The sequence below is a fragment of the Triticum dicoccoides genome, chromosome 6A (genome assembly GCF_002162155.2).
Source record: "Triticum dicoccoides isolate Atlit2015 ecotype Zavitan chromosome 6A, WEW_v2.0, whole genome shotgun sequence".
Lineage (NCBI taxonomy): Eukaryota > Viridiplantae > Streptophyta > Magnoliopsida > Poales > Poaceae > Triticum > Triticum dicoccoides.
Window position 1 is genome coordinate 323,513,799 of NC_041390.1, and position 17,522 is coordinate 323,531,320.

General features: G+C 47.4%; 1 pseudogene; it reads right to left on the reverse strand.

The window, feature by feature from the left end:
- Positions 1-14,154: 14,154 nt before the first annotated feature.
- LOC119315848 lies at positions 14,155-15,090 on the reverse strand (annotated as a pseudogene).
- Between the last annotated feature and the right edge of the window lie 2,432 nt (positions 15,091-17,522).

Genomic DNA, 17,522 nt, shown 5'->3' on the forward strand with positions numbered 1-17,522 from the left:
TATAGAGCAGATTGAAGCACCCAAGCGAATCAAGGATGTGCGTCGGCTTGCTGGTTGCGTCGCCGCCATGGGCAGATTCATTTCCAAGTCTACCGAGCGCGCCCTTCCCTTTTCAAGATCCTGAAAAAGGCGGGCCCGATGGAGTGGACGCCAGAAGCCAAAGCAGCACTGCAAGATTTGAAGAAGTACCTCTCCTCCGCGCCAATACTAGTTGCGCCTAGGCCACAGGAGCCATTGCTGCTGTACCTGGCGGCAACGAACCAGGTGGTCAGCGCCGCGCTAGTGGCGCAGAGAGAGGTTGACGACGAGGTAATGGCAGCGACAAAGCCCGACACCACCAATGTAGAGACGACACAGCCAGTTGAAGTGCCGCCGAAGAAGAAAATGATGCAGCACCCGGTCTACTTTGTTAGTTCCCTCCTGCAGGGAGCTGGATCAAGGTACTCCGGCATGCAGAAACTGCTCTTCGGCCTTCTTATGGCCTCGAGGAAGCTGCGTCACTACTTCCAGGCACACGAGATCACTATCGTCACTCGCCTCCCTCTGCAACGGATATTGCACAATCCAAATGCAACGGGAAGAATTGTGGAATGGGAACTGGAGCTGTCCAGCTTTGGCCTCAAGTTTGAAAGTACTTCGACGATTAAGAGCCGAGTCCTGGCGGAGTTCATTCGAGAATGGACCGCAACGCCTGATGAAGAAGCCCAAGAGACTGCTCTCCCCGGCAAGGAGGCAAGTTGCAGTTGGATCATGTACTTTGATGGAGCTTTCTCCTTACACGGCGCCGGGGCTGGTGTACTGCTTGTCGCACCCACCGGAGAGCACCTTAAGTACGTGATCCAGATGCACTTCCCCAAGGAGGTGTCAACAAACAATACGACAGAGCACGAAGGGCTGCTTGCCGGTCTTAGGATCGCGGCGGACCTCGGAATCAAGAAGCTCATCGTCAGGGGCGACTCGCAGCTCGTCGTCAAGCAAGTCAACAAGGACTACCAGAGCCCGTTGATGAAGGCCTACATCGATGAAGTGAGAAAGCTGGAAGAGCGTTTCGACGGTATATAGGCTGAATACATTCCCCGAGGGGAGAACGATATCGCCGATTACCTGTCAAAACACGATGCCCTCAAGCTACCTGTGGAACCAGGTACCTTTGTGCTCAAGCTAACTCAGCCATCCGTTGATCCATCAATAGAGCAGAACAAGAGGAGGAAATCAGGACCCGGCAAGTACTTTCCCGCCGAGCTCACCGGAGCCGCCGGCAAGGATGTTGCCGGGGACACTGAGCCCGCCACGGGACAGCTAGCTCTGGCGGAGCATCAAGCTCTTGCCGTCGAGACAGCCGCTCCTATAGCGGAGGAAATGCCTTTAGTCCTCGCCGTCGAGCCCCAGGTTCCAGCGTGGGCACAACATACCGTCCGATTCCTCCAAACAGGGGAACTTCTTGAAGAGCAGGAAGAAGCGGAAAAGTAGCCCGTCGCTCTACCATGTACCAGTTCGTCGATGACGTCCTGTATAGAAATAGGTCGAACGGTGTGAAATTGAAGTGTATCCCTCGGGAGGAAGGACTGGAGCTGTTGGCGGAGATACACAGAGGCATATGTGGATCCCACATCGGGTCAAGGGCCCTTGCCGGCAAGGCATTTCGGCAAGGCTTCTTCTAGCCCACCGCCCTCCAGGATGCGACGACAATAGTCACCAGGTGTGAAGCGTGTCAGTTCCATTCAAAGAAGCTTCATCAGCCAACTCAAGCCCTTCAAACCATTCCTCTCTCCTGGCCCTTCTCGGTCTAGGGGCTCGACATACTGGGCCCTTTCCCCCACGCTGTCGGGGGTTTGAGTACTTGTACGTTGCAATCGACAAGTTCACAAAGTGGCCGGAGGTGGAGGCAGTGAGGAAGGTCACAGCTCAGTCAGCCATCAAGTTCTTCAAGGGATTAGTGTGCCGTTTTGGTGTACCCAACAGGGTCATCACCGACAACGACACACAGTTCACAAGCCGCACCTTCATGCAATATATCCAAGACCTCGGCAGCAAAGTCTGTTTCGCTTCCGTTGCTCACCCACGAAGCAATGGTCAAGCTGAGAGGGCAAACGCTAAAGTATTGCGAGGCTGAAGGACCAAGACCTTTGACAGGCTGCACAAGAGTGGAAGGTGCTGGATTGATGAGTTGCCGACGGTTCTTTGGTCGATCAGGATGACACCAAATTGAGCCACCGGCCAGACACCCTTTGCCCTAGTATACGGGGCAGAAGCAGTTCTCCCCACTGAACTCATATACGGGTCACCTCGAGTGCTTGCTTATGATGAGCTTGAGCAAGAGCAACTGCGGCAAGATGATGCAATGCTCCTTGAGGAAGATCGTCTTCGGGCGGCTGTGAGAGCAGCACGCTACCAGCAAGCCTTGCGCCGCTACCATAGCCGCAAGGTTCATGCCCAAAGCCTTGAGGAAGGCGACCTTGTCCTTCGGGGCGTTCAATCGGCCAAGAATTCCAACAAGTTGACGCCAAAGTGGGAAGGCCCTTATCGGGTAATACGAGTCACCAGGCCCGGCCGAGTCCGCTTGGAGACCGAAGATGCCGTTCAGGTGAGTAACTCCTAGAACATTGAGCATCTTCGCAAGTTTTACCCGTAAGGCGCGGCTTGCCAGGCCCCCCGGCAAGCCACCTTTTGTACAAGCATTGCCGATGATGCATGTAACCCTTTCTACAAAGCCAGGCGCAGACCCTGAGCATAAATAAATGAAGCGCTGGCGCCCTAAGTTATAGCATGCATGCTAGGTCGAGTCTCGTCCTTGGTTAGGGTTGATAGTGCTTAGCAGCGACTAACCCCTGGCTTAGAGGTCGAGTGTGCGTCTCTTTATCGTTCTTTCGTCTTCTTTGGTTCGCAGGACTCACAGATATCCTTGCCGGATCACTTGAGGACGAAAAGAGAAGAGGGACAGACCAGCATTTAGACCCCGGCAAGCCAGTATTGCCGGGGGCTGCAAGAGCAAAGATTCACCCACGGCAAACCATAGTTGCCGGGGGCTACAGCTTCAGATAAGTTCTTCATCCCTTATCATGCATTCCCTTATGGACTGAGGTATGTGAAACCTCGTTTTTTCCTAAAGCTACCATGCTCCCCTAACTCTAGGCCCTAGGGATCGTTCCTGGAGCCAGGTTTGGTCGTAGTCGCGGCAGCGAGAGGATGAAACAAGGAGCCTGAACCCACCTCATCCCTGCCTCCGCCAAATGTGTGAGAAAGGTCGAGCAAAGTGGGGTGATGGCAAGGCCTGTTGCTGGGCAAGAAAATGTTTATCTTAAAGATATCAAGGATTTACTCCTTGTTGTGGGTTCTACCCACAAATAAATGACCCGGCAAGCATCCCTTTTTCATTAGAAACATTCCACTCAGGTACAGTCCATAGGGAATGAAAAACATGAATGATGGGATTACATGTTTTAAATTCAGCTAAGGCCCGAAGGCTTACAAACTAAAAAGAGATAAGGTGCCCATAATCCCTTTCTTGTCCCTCTCCTCAGGAGGCAGGTCAAGGAGGCGAAAAGGGCAAAAGGGGCGCCTAGGCGAGCTACGGGTGGCTGAAGGCACCAAGAGAACATCTCAGTGGTCATCCGAAGGCTGGATGGTGATGGCAGCGCCGGAAGCAGAGCTCGAAGACGAGGCGGCAGGACGTCAGCACGCGTCGAAGGCGTCGGTGCCCGTGTATTCTGATTTGACAGCCTTGCCGCCTGCCCTCTTCCTCTTCCGCAGCCTCCCAACGCCAGCCGCCCAAGGAGACGACCCTGAGAAGTTCAGGGAGCCGGCGACACGGATGATGGGGTCACCGGTGCCGCATGGAGTGGCGCCCAACACCTAATCGGACCCGTCATCCTGCCGCCTACTACCCTCATCGTCGCTGCCGCTGTCCTCCTCGTCACTCCCGCCCGAGGAGTCTTCACTATCAGAAGAGCTCTCCACGCAGCACCTTGCATGGGTCCCAAAACACCAGTAGACCTTGACGGAGAGAAGGCCACCCTCCATCAGCTTAAAATGGAGAGTGAGACCCTCTGTCAAGCGGTGGATATGAGCAAACGTCTTCCATCCCCGACAAAGATACATCACGTGAGGGGCGGGGAAGTCGACGCGGACCCCCGTGCCGCTGATCCCACAGCCCCTCATGTACAGCTGCAGCGACTCCGATGGATCTAGCTCCATCTCCCGCACGAATGGAGTCGGGAGACGAAGGCGACGGTGAGGCGGCCGGCACAACCTGACGAAGAACTTGCAAGGGTCATCCCCAACGTGCCCCTCCATGGGGGGAAGGAACTGCTGGCGGAGGTGAGGCCGGCGCGCCGCCCCGTCCTCCTCTTCCCCGAGCGCCTCGGCCTCGCCCACGGCCTCGCCCACTCCCCCTTCCCCTCGCAGCTGGCTCTGCCACAGCGGGTGCAGGAGAAGGAGGGACGCGTTGTCGAGCGGCGACCCTCGCCGCCACCGTTGATGGACCAGGATTCCCTCTCTCCATGGCGGATGGAAGGGGGGAGCAGAAGCTGAAGGAAGGAGGAGATGAAAAGAATGCGGGACGCCATCCCCCCTCCCGCTCTTTATAAAGGAACGGGGTGGGGGCTCGGCCGCCCCGCTCAGCCAATCAAGACGCGGATGGCGCAGGGAACTAGGACTGACCCGCCGCCCTAGCCCGCGGCGGCCTGGTTTCCCGCCTCCACCTTTCGCCACCCCAAGCGCATGAGAGCCATGTGGCAGGCGTGCAGGACCGAGGCGACGGGTGAGGCGACCTCTCCCCACCCTGTGATCGTGGGGAGTGGACACCTTGAAGACCACGCCTCGGCCCCGTTCAGTAAATGGGCCGCGCCTCCACGCCTCCCTCCGTTTATGGGGAAGGCGCGAACCGCCCCCTTTACTACGACGTGACGCATGCATGCAGAGCTCAGCCCCACGCATGCTGCTCACATTACACACGCCTCCCCACGCCATGCCACGCGCGGGAAGCATGGGAAGCGCAGCGCGCGAAGAGACTTACCGCGGTAAAAACCGCCCCGCCTGCCCGCGCACCGTTTTTGGGCCTAGCCCAATGACGCTACTGCGCTTACGTGTGGCCCAGGCCCAGGGGCTCCTGTCGGTGTACAAAAAGAGGGGTACACTTTTTGTACCCCTATAACTGTGCACGGGCAGTCTGAGCCATGGGCACCACCACAGTGAGCAAGGCAAGGGAGGTGAGCCAAGGTAAGGCCGAAGCACAGGAGAAGCACAACGACACCAAGACCAAGACCACAAAGAGCAAAGGGGACGAAGTGGACCCCCCCCCCCCCCGGCAAGATCCTTGCCGGGAGGCGGTTTTAGCAAACCCAGCAAGACCCTTGCCGTGGCAGCTCGCCCCACATCTACAGGGTGAGTCACCCTTGAGTCCACTGCCCCCATGGGGCAAGGATTCGGGAGACATCCCCGTGGTGGCATGTAGATCTTTGTGAAGACATTCAAGATCAGATACACCCTTTAGAAGATGATGATCCTTGGTGGGATCCCAGCCAAGGAGGACCACAAGGCCCCCGGCAAGAGCCTTGCCGCGGATGACAGCAGGCGCCACGGCAAGACCCTTGCCGGGGCCCCGGCAAGGCCCTTGCCAAGAACACCCGTAGGGCCACCATCAGGCCCACGCCAGTCAAACCTACACCGTCGTTCGCATGCAGCTTCCGACCCAACCAGCTGGGCAGGCACCTATGTGGCGGCATGCGGATCTTCGTGGAGACCCACCACTGCGCTACCTCAGCTGCCTACCTGCCTACATGGCACCGCGGGCGCCATTGGCCAGGGCGCGTGTTGACACGAGAGGGAGCAGCGAGGGACGAGGCATGGCTCTCCCCCGTCCCCGATAAAGCAAGGACACTTGGGCAAGACGCATTAAATGCGCCTTGTCATGTAATGCAAGGGATAACCTCACATCACTGTACCCTTTCCACCTCCTGTGTGCCACTGTGGCAACCCCTTTCCTATAAAAGGAGGCCCGAGGCGACCAGGAGAAGGATTCGGCTTTTTGGAACTCCTCACGCCCCATAGCTAGCTCAGGAACACATATATACAATCCACCAAAGCAGGAGTAGGGTTTTACGCATCCTCGCGGCCCGAACCTGGATAAACGAACCGTGTGCTATCTGTTTGATCCGCTCTTCTCACGACCCCGCGCCCCGCAACTGTAGTAGGGTTCTTGTGATCCCATAGGTGTCGTTCCCACCGACAGGTTCTGACCGTTGCTTCCCCCATTCCCATTACCGTTCTTCGGGCCATTATGATTATGCGAACTTCCTCCTCCATGGGTATGCTGAAAATGTCCTCCTGATTTTGGGGTAAAACGTGGCTTCTGCTGAGCTCCTGAATTGTACTTCCCTTGTCCATACTTCCTCTTGCGGTTCTCAATCTGCTGCTTCTTCCCTTCAATCATAAGAGCATGATCTACCAGTTCCTGGTAGTTGTTGAAAGTTGCTACCATCAACTGCATGCTTAACTCATCATTCAGTACTTCCAGAAACTTCTCCCGCTTAGCTGCATTTGTAGCAATGTCATCCGTGGCATAACGTGCTAACTTACTAAAGTCATCCATGTATTGGCCAACTGTCTGTCCTCCTTGCCGCAAGTTGCGAAACTCACGATTCTTCATGGCCATAGCTGCTGCTAAACCATGGGCTGTACGGGAAGCCTCCTGAAATTGGTCCCATGTCACTGTGGCTATAGGGTAGGTGACGGTGTAATTCTCCCACCATGATGCTGCTGGTCCATCCAACTGGTGTGCGGCAAAATGCACCTTCTCAGCGTTAGTACATCCTATAGTGGTTAACTCCCTTCCAATCTAGTAGAGACAATCATCTGCTACTATAGGCTCGGTGCTACTGGAGAACACCGGCGGATTTAGTCTAAGGAAACGGGTTAAGTGATCAACAGGAGGTGGTGGTGGTGGCTTGTTGTTGTTGTTCCCTTGATTCTGATTCTGGACTAGCAACTGCATCAACGCATTCTGCTGCTGGATCAACTGCATGAGCTCCGATGGGAAGGCAAATCCATTGTCACGTATCGGAGGCATCTGATGCGTTTAGAGGGGAGAGATTATAATAGAATGAGGTCTAATGAGAAAGCACTACCCATATGCACATGAGACAAACACAAACATTTCACTCAAACAAACAAATAAGGGCATACAATCGGTCTAACTATCGCAAAAGTGCTTGGACTACTCTATTTACATGGTGGAATACTACTACTGATGTGGTGGTCTACTAGAAATATTCCTCGGTTGCAGACTCCATGATATCTGCTCCAGCTTCATCTTCGAAGTCATCATCGCTCAGGTCAGAGTCGGTGTCGTCGATGATGATGTAATCTTCTGGGCGAATCTCCTTGAGTTTTCGTCTTCTTCTACTGATGTCTGGTCTCCCATGAATATTCCAATCTTCTTAATGAGGTCGTCATTCTTCTCCACTAGTACGACGATTTGCTCCTCATAATCTTCACGTGTAGCCTTGAGTTCTTCCTCCAGTTCCGTGATTCTTGTCATCGCCTTCTTCAGATCTATCATGTCTGCGCACATCTGGTTCTCCTGACATCGAATGTGCTGGTTTAACTCCTGGATAAAAGCTACAATTGATCTATCCTTCTTGGTGCTGATCAGTTCCCAGTGCTCATCTCGGCGCCCACAAGTCTGGTAGATAGTATCCTTGAGATCATTGCGGTAAACTTCTCCAATACGTCCCATGGTGATGTGGGCTGCCATGCTCTTTCCTAGACTCCAGGTTGGTGTATCAAAGGTGACTGGTGCGAACGTCCTTCCTGGAACTTGAACTTGAATCATCCAGCGCTCCTCCTTGGGCAAAGTGGCGTTGTAGGTCCTGGTGAAGCTTGGTACTCTAATGTTCAGGTACTTAGTGACTTCCTTCAGGTGGCGTCCAAAGGGTGTATCTTCATCCGGTTGCGTGAACTTGTTCCTTGCATCCGCCATCCTAAAAGAGTAGAAAAGATGAGGAGTCAGAAATGAGAAGAGTGAGTAGTGATCTAGGGCTTTAGCTTAGAGGTCGTTTCCTATAGTCAGCGTGTGCTCTTATACCATCTTGTAGCCACCAGACCTCAAACATTCTGATCTCTGTGCTTCAGTGTCATCCCTGCATCAGTAATGCTGACACGCACAGTACTTGAAGGATTTATAACAGAGTAGCAATCACACACTTATTACAACGAGTGTCTCAAAAGAGAACTTATTACAAATAATATGGCTTAAGGCCATCTAATTATGATAACAGCAGAAGGCTTGGAAGATAAATGAGTCCATCAACTCCAACGGCATCATTGAGTATAGAACCACGACCTGAAGGTACCTTACTCGTTGTCTGAAAAATCTGCAACATGAACGTTGCAGCCCGAAAACGGGTCAGCACATGGAATATGCTGGCAAAGTAACACATAGAGAGTAATGAACAGAAATAGGCTATACTACATGCTTATATGGCTGGTGGAAAGCTCTATGGTTACAGTTTTGCGTAAAGCCAGTTTTTCCCTACTACAAAGGAATAAATTTTATTTAACTATCATGGTGGTTGTTAAACATTGAGAGTGTAGACACCCTCTCAATCCCAATTAAACATCATCATTAAAACCCAACAAAATTAATTAAAGTCACATGATGAGATTCACATGATAATCCAAGTACTAGATACTCAAGACGTCCATAACCGGGGACACGGCTAATCATGATTAGTTTATACACTCTGCAGAGGTTTGCGCACTTTTCTCCACAAGACTCGATCTCCTCCGTTGAAATTCTCGCACTACATGGTGTTTGAGAAACGGATGACCAAGACATAGTCTTTCAGAAGCGCTAGCACCTTACGATCGGGTAGACTGTTACACCTACTTTCCCCTACATCTGCTAGTCTACCACTGTAAGAGCTCGCATGACTTAATCAACTATGCTAGATCCCATAGTAGCTTGTGGCTGCACATGGAAGTTTCTAGTACGAATAATCTCATGATCCCTTTGAGCCTGGGTGGCGGTCCATAAAGAAAAATAGGCAATCACTGGAATACCCAAGTGCCTCAATCCACCCAGATGTGTATTAAAGTTGCCACCATAAATAAACCATTAATTAACAATCTCACATCTGTCAAGGATACACTCACCCAATCCACGTCTACTAGCATAGCATGGCAATATAAGAAAACGTAGAAGTAACTCCCAAGGGTTTGATAATAAAATAGGTAATAGGTACTACCTCATCTACTTTCCCAAAACCCACAATTTAATTAGATCCTAATCATGCAATGTTTGAGGATTGATCTAATGCAATAAAATTGGGTAGTAAGATGGTATGATCAAAGTGTTACTTGCCTTGCTGATGATCCGTGAAACCTAGAGATTCGAAGTAGCAAGCGGCGCACTCCGGGTACTCTATCACAAACAAAAAAGCACACAGTAAGAACTCGTCTAAAGCACAGGTAAAACTTTAATAAGAGATCTAAATAGAAAGTTCAACTTAAGAACTCCGGTTTGCAAAAAGAAACAAATCGAACGAAACAACATAAGTCAAACAGCGAAAGAAACAAGCTTCGTTTACTAATCTGGATCTAAGTCAAATTTACAGAAGCAAAAACTTGTTTGAATTGGTTAAACGGAAGGAGGGTTTTGAGACAGAAATCAAGGCGCTTGAATCGCCTGATTCTGATAAATGAGCGAAAAGTTAAACTAAAACGAAAATCGGATCAGAAATCGCGATCAGAAATAATCGCGGAAAATTCGAGAAAAAGAAAAATCGACGAACAGGCTAACGAACGAAAGTTCGCTGTCTGCGGCTAAACGACAAAAACCGTTCGTTAAAACGAACGTCTGGTTGAACGTCCGCTAAATAAACTAAACCGGAAAAAAACCGATCCAAAAAAAGAAAACGACCGCGGTTTTTATTAAAAAAAAACAGGTTGTTAACTGGTGAAGACCGGCGGCGGCGGCGGCTACCTCTGGCGGCGGTGAACTCCGGCGGGGCGGCGGTGGTCGACGGCGAGGCGACGGCGGTGCGCGGCGTCTAGGGTTAGGGCGTGGTTGGGCTCCCCCGGCTTATAAAGGCCGGCCGGGCTAGAGTCCAGGTCAGGTACGGCCCGGCTAGGTCGGTTCATTTTTTAAAAAATAGTTTCATGCATAAAAACAAATAAAAGAAATACTAAACGGATTCCAAAAATCTCAAAATAAATTTTCCCCGACTTCTAAAATCAAGCCAGACAAGGTGAACATTTATTTGGGGCCTAAATGCAATTTTGGAAAACGCGTATTTTTCCTAAATTCAAATAAAATAGCGAAAAACTCCAAAAAATAAAAATATTTTTTTTATTAAATCCTCAATATTCCTTTAATTTGGGAAATTCATTTTATTCCCTCTCACTTATTTTTATAATTGGAATTATTGAAGATAAAATAATTAAATCAAATGATCCTATTTTCAAAATTTGAGAAAACCCCAAATATGAAAATAACGAAATCCCCAACTCTCTCCATGGTTCCTTGAGTTGCGTAGGATTTCTAGGATCAAGCCAAAGTGCAATAAAAATATAATATGCAATTATGATCTATGTATAACATTCCAAATTGAAAATTTGGGATGTTACAGATTGAGTTTTCCCTTTGAAGTTATCTTATCGGATTGAGTCTTTAAGGAGTTGAGAACACTTGATGTATGTCTTGCCTTGCTTATCTGTGGTGACAATGGGATATCACATGATCCACTTGATGTATGTTTTTGTGATCAACTTGCGGGTTCTGCCCATGAACCTATGCATAGGGGTTGGCACACGTTTTCTTCTTGACTCTCCGGTAGAAACTTTGGGGCACTCTTTGAAGTACTTTGTGTTGGCTGAATAGATGAATATTAGATTGTGTGATGCATACCGTATAATCATACCCACGGATACTTGAGGTGACATTGGAGTATGTAGGTGACATTAGGGTTTTGGTTGATTTGTGTCTTAAGGTGTTATTCTAGTACGAACTCTATGATAGATTGAACAGAAAGAATAGCTTCATGTTATTTTACTACGGACTCTTGAATAGATCGATCAGAAAGGATAACTTTGAGGTGGTTTCGTACCCTACCATAATCTCTTTGTTTGTTCTCCACTATTAGTGACTTCGGAGTGACTCTTTGTTGCATATTGAGGGATAGTTATATGATCCAGTTATGTTATTATTGTTGAGAGAACTTGCAGTAGTGAAAGTATGAACCCTAGGACTTATTTCAATGCATTGCAGTACCGTTTGTGCTCACTATTATCATTAGTTACCTTGTTGTTTTTATATTTTTCAGATAACGAAAACCTTTGTCTACCATCCATATACCACTTGTATCACCATCTCTTCTCCGAACTAGTGCACCTATACAATTTACCATTGTATTGGGTGTGTTGGGGACACAAGAGACTCTTTGTTATTTGGTTGCAGGGTTGCTTGAGAGAGACCATCTTCATCCTACGCCTCCTACGGATTGATAACCTTAGGTCATCCACTTGAGGGAAATTTGCTGCTGTCCTACAAACCTCTGCACTTGGAGGCCCAACAACGTCTACAAGAAGAAGGTTGTGTTGTAGACATCACACTCTTTTCTGTAGTGTATGGGGCAGATAACTCAGGAGTAATAACAAGTTCATCGAGATAAATGCATGTGTCTTCAATGGATCCTCTCCCTCCATTCCGCTCATAGTGAACGACATCAAGGAGGACGCCCGCAGCTGGGCCGCCGCCAGAGCCAAGGGGCTCAGCAATATGCTCCCACCAACGTAGTCCCTCTCTAGGGGGCGCGCATCCCCCCTTCTCTATGTATACGCTAATGTAGCTCTCGCTCACGCCCTTGGTGTACGTCCTTGCGACGCTACCCCTGTATATGCTACCGTTCTTTCCTCCTATCAATGATATGCAAAGCTTTTGTGTATTCGCAAAAAAGATAGTCATCGAGACCAGTATTCTTGAACTCGGTCCCATTGTCACTCCTCATGCTTGATCTTCACACCGAAATTCGTCGAGGCCCTTGAGGAAAATTGTTTGAAGACTTCCTGCACTTCAGTTTTGTACATAATGATATGCACCGAGGTGTAACGAGAATAATCATCAACAATAAAAAGGCCATATAGAGATGTTGCATTTGTTAGTGTGCCATCGTGAGTAGGGCCAAAGAGGTCCATGTGAAGTAATTCAAAAGGATGAGTGGTATCGAGGATAGTCTTCGAGGGATGCTTCGATCTGGTCATCTTTCCAACCTCAGAAGCCCCACAAAGATGATCTTTGAGGAATTTGAGACCCTCGATGCCAATGATGTGCTTTTTCTTCACAAGAGTGTGCAAGTTCCTCATGCCAGCATGACCGAGTTGATGATGCCGTAGCCATCCTTCTGAAGCTTTTGCAGGTAGACATGTGGTAGGCTGTGGTCCTATAGAGAAATCAACAATATACAAGTCTCCTCCCTAAAGCCTTCGAAGACTTTAGATTTGTTAGATTCCATGAGTACTTTGCAACGATATTTGCCAAAGATGACAACCATATCAAGATCACAGAGCATTGAGACAGACATGAGGATGAATCCGAGGGACTCAACAAGCATGACTTTGTCCATGTGTCGATCCTTTGAGATTGCAACCCTACCTAGACCCAATACCTTGCTTTTTCCTTTGTCAACGTAGGTGATATACTTCAGATGCGATGCAGATGAAGCAGAGTCCATCAGTAAGTTCTTGTCTCTGGTCATGTGATTTGTACATCCACTATCGAGGACCCACTCAGTACCTTTGAGAGATTCATCCTGCGGATGAATTAGTGCATCTTACGAACTCATATACTTAAGGGTGAAGAATATGACTTCAAATTCATCAGATATAATTTCATCAGACAGTGCAATAGATATAGCAGTATGATGATGTGAGAAATGATTAAATCATTTCTTCATGGTTAGCTTGCATCCTTTCAAGCATTCTCAGGACTCCAGCAAATTCTTCAAACGTTTAAGTTCGTCTGGAGACCTGACCCTGCATAAGAGATTAGTTCTTTTTCTTCACCACCCACATCTGCAGGGGTGGCAAAGAATTCATCATTTCACGAGCTCCATAAGAGAATGGTGGCATTGAAGCCAGTGCACTTCGTTTCACAGAAGAGGGGTTAGAGTATGCATATAAATAAGCAGAGAAATTCTTCAAGGACTTATGAACATAATGATTTGAAGAATAATGCACATATTCATGACTCTTAGAGCTACCATGTGAAACAGATGCATTAGCATGATGATGTTCATATGAGGAATTTGATCCATATGAGGACTTGGATCTATATGAGGAATTTGATCCATGCGAGTACTTTGATCCATATGAAGAATTTGATGAGGGGATCCTATTCTTCATAGGTGGTGTCATGAGGACAGTCACCTGGAGACTTTCAAGGCACCTTTTGGGAAACCATATTTTCTTCTTAGGGGGACCATTCCTGTAGTCAGATCCAACATATGTACCAAATACCTCACCATTCTGATTTTTCAACAACTTATAGTTGGAGTCAAATGAGTCATCAGATGAATATGAGGATTCACATGTAAAGCCAGATAAAGTGGATGGATCTACGGGAGGTCCTTTTGCGGCAACCCGTGTGGTTTTGGGGTAATGCTCAGGTTTCCAGTAGGACCCATCAGCATTGAGTTTCCTCTAAAATGCAATACCCTCTTTCCTACAGTTCCCATTGATGATCTGCTTGTTAAGCACATCACAAAGTGCCTGATGCCCTTTGAGGCTTTTGTACATGCTTGTCAGATACAACTTTTTCAACCCTGCATTTTGGTTAGTGATACTTGTGGTATCGATAGATGAAGAACTTGTGACGAGAGAGATAGTTGAAGAATTTGCAGCAATAGAAGCATTTGAACTTTAAGGTGAGGAGTTAGCAGATTCTTGTTCAATGCATTTCAAACATGGTGGAATGAATTCTTCCTGAGCGGAACTGATCTATTGAGCAAGTAAAGAATCATTTTCCTTTTGAAGATCATCATGACTCACCCTTAGCTTCCCAAGATCTTGCTTTCTTCGAAGGAATTCATAAGACAGGTTCTCATGATCGACTAAGAGTGTTTCATGAAGACCTTGAAGGTTATCAAACTTAGACTGTAGTCACTGAAGATTATCAGTCAATGTTTGAGTGTGATTCAATTCCTCACCCAACAGGTCATCGCTTTTCTCTAGCAAATTTTGAATCATTTGAAAATCTTTTTGTTGTTTAGTGGCAATATTATCAAGCTTTGAATAGCTAGCTTTCAGGTTTTCATTAGATTCATTGTCACTAGATTCAGACGAGGGATATTTGAGTACCTTGGCACCTTTTTCTATGAAGCAATAGGTGGGAGCGTAGTCATCGTCACCATCGTCAGTGGTGTTGGTGTTGTCATGTTCCTCAATGTTGAAGATGGACTTGCTGACGAAAGCAGTAGAGAGAGCTACGCTCGCCACACCAAACTCTGACTCCTCAGATTCCTCGTCTTCCTCATTTTCCTTAGATTCAGCTTCAGAGTCCATTTCCTTTCCAATGAATGCCCTAGCCTTTCTGGAACTGCTCTTCTTGTGAGATGAAGACTTTTAAGATGTTGATGATGGGGACTTTGAAGATTTCTTAATTTTCTTCGAGTCATCAGAATTGTCATCCTTATACTTCTTCCTCTTTAATTCTTTCAGCCACTGAGGACAATACGCCATGTAGTGACTAGGCTTTTTGTATTTGTGGCAATTCCTTTTCTTGTAATCACGGGATGAAGAATCTGATCTCAAGTCATCACCTCTTGAAGATTTTCCAAAACGGCCAAGCCTTGGGAACTTCTGGAATTTCCTCGCGAGCATTGCTAGCTTGTGGATTAGTTCCTCAGGATCACCAAGTCTGTTGTCAGAATTTTTCTCTTCGGATGACAAAATTACCTTGGCCTTCAGTGCATGTGATCTTCCATAGCTTGGCCCGTAGAGGTCTCTCTTCTCAGATTGTTGGAATTCATGAGTGTTCAGCCTCTCGAGGATATCAATAGGATCTAGTAACTTGTAGTATCCACATTCTTGAATCATCAGTGCCAGTGTATCAAATGAGGAATCAAGTGATCTTAGCAATTTCTTCAGCACGTCATGGTTGGTGATGTCAGTGGCACCAAGTGCTTGAAGCTCATTTGAGATGCCAGTGAGGTGATTGAAGGTTTGGTGAATATTTTCGTTGTCGAGTCTTTTGAAAAGGTTGAAGAGATTGTGAAGAACGTCAACTCGAGAATCATGTTGGGTTGAGATTCCTTCGTTGACCTTGGACAACCTATCCCAGATAAGCTTTGCAGACTCCAAAGCACTCACTCTATCGTACTGCCCTTTGCTCATATGACCACATATGATATTCTTCGCTTGAGGGTCGAGTTGCTTGAATCTCTTCACATCAACGGCATTTGTGGTAGGAGTGACAGAGGGAACGCCATTTTCCACAATGTACCAGAGATCGTTGTCAATTGCCTCAAGATGCATGTGCATCTTGTTCTTCCAGTAGGGGTAGTCCGTCCCATCGAAGGTAGGACACCCAGCCGAGACCTCGATCATGCCCGCAATCGACATAACTAGAACTGTAGGTGTTTAAATCAAAATCACACAAAACAAGCGAGTACCTTCCTATGATAACAATTGAAAGTGTGTTATATCGACTAGAGGGGGGTGAATAGGCGATGTTTACAAATTCGTCACTGAGGAAATAATACTTGAGGAATTTGCTAAGTGACAAACTATAAGCAGCGGAATAAGTACTTAGGTGCATGCATAACAAGACAATAGCATAGTCAACAGGATGAAATGAAACATACACAGAGTAGGTAGGGTAAAATAGGATAAGCAGGCAGAAGACAAGATGACTGAAGAAATAGGATTGAGGAAATTGAGAAAGTCTTCAGTCAATGTCTTCAAACAGCAACGATCAATTTCATCAACACATGAGCGAGGGAATGAAATGGTTCCAGAAATAGAACTAGTAGCTCGGTGAAGACAATGATTTGGAAGACCAGTTCCAACTGTTATGACAGTTGTACCTCTGGTTGGAGTGGCTTGGTATTTAAACCAAAGGACAAACAGTCCTTACTGTATTTTCCTTGAGCTAAGGTCACACGGACATCTCCCAATCGCTCATAGTAAATCTTTAGGTGACTTCCAAACTTTCACAGACTTGGTCACTCGGCGATCCACATTTCCTCTTGGATGCTCTAGACCTTGACGCCTAACCGTCTGGAACATGCACAGTCTTCAAAGATAACAAGTGTCAGTTCCACACAGGAACAATCTCTTCAGTGATGATCAATCACTTTGGGTTGTAGGTGATTGGGTGTTTGGTTTTTCCTCGCTGATGATTTTCTCTCAAATTCCACTATGGATGGGATTCTCTAAATGACAAGTGTCAGTTTCTCACGAAGCAGCCAACGAGCTAGTTGTTGAAGGGGGGCTATTTATAGCCAGGGAGCAGCCCGACATGATAAGACATAAATGCCAATAATGAGATGACCGTTAGATGGATAGGTTAGTTGGGACAGCTGGCGCAAACCACAACAACGGTCGGAAATTTGAGCTCTCAAATTCCTCAGGGCTATCATGTTCCTCACTTGTAGGCAACCCGCACTGGCGAATTCCTAACTCCTCAGCCAGAACAAATTCCTTAGAGACTAGAAGATCTTTGTCTCTATCACTGAACAAATTGACTAAACTATATGAGATTTCCAAAGGGTTCATTCGAAGGATTGGGTAGGTTTAGGCTTTGAGATGAGCATCCCTGGAAATTTTTGCTTGGTTTTACCTCGACCCCCTTTAATAGTACGGTGTTTCCTATGACTCAATAAAAGGAAAAAAACAATGAAAACAAAAGTCTTCGCGCTTCATAATCCTCGCATCCATATCAATATCTTCATGGTCACACCAATTTCCTCATTTTCAATGTCTTCAATAAAACCAAAGTATTCAAATGAAGAGATACATTTTTAGGGGTCGACTTTCTTCAGAAATATCGAACGCGTGAAATACTTATATAGCCTGTGTACACTCATAAACACATTAGTCCCTTAACCTATAAGTCTTCAATACACCAAAATCACTAAGGGGCACTAGATGCACTTACAGATAGCATAATGTGGATAGAAGTCATCGCGCTTTGTCTCTTGTAGGTTGTGCACAAGTATCCACTACCAAAAAAGACACATCCATGAAATTTTCAGCCGAACAATTTTTTTCTATCATGCTTATGACACTTCTATGACGCTAATTGTGACAAAACCTGGTATCATCATAGATCTGGAGGGCTCCTACTTCTATGACAAAAATTCAAGACAGAAAATGGGCTTTTCGTCCTAGGCGGGCCGGAGACGCAGCTGTGTGACATTCTTTAGGCCGTGCATGACGGAGAAAACTGTGGTAGAAGCGAGGGCGAGGAAAATATCGGGGAGTTCCTGGTTACAGTGGATGGTTGGGGGCCGAGCGATGCTCGTTTC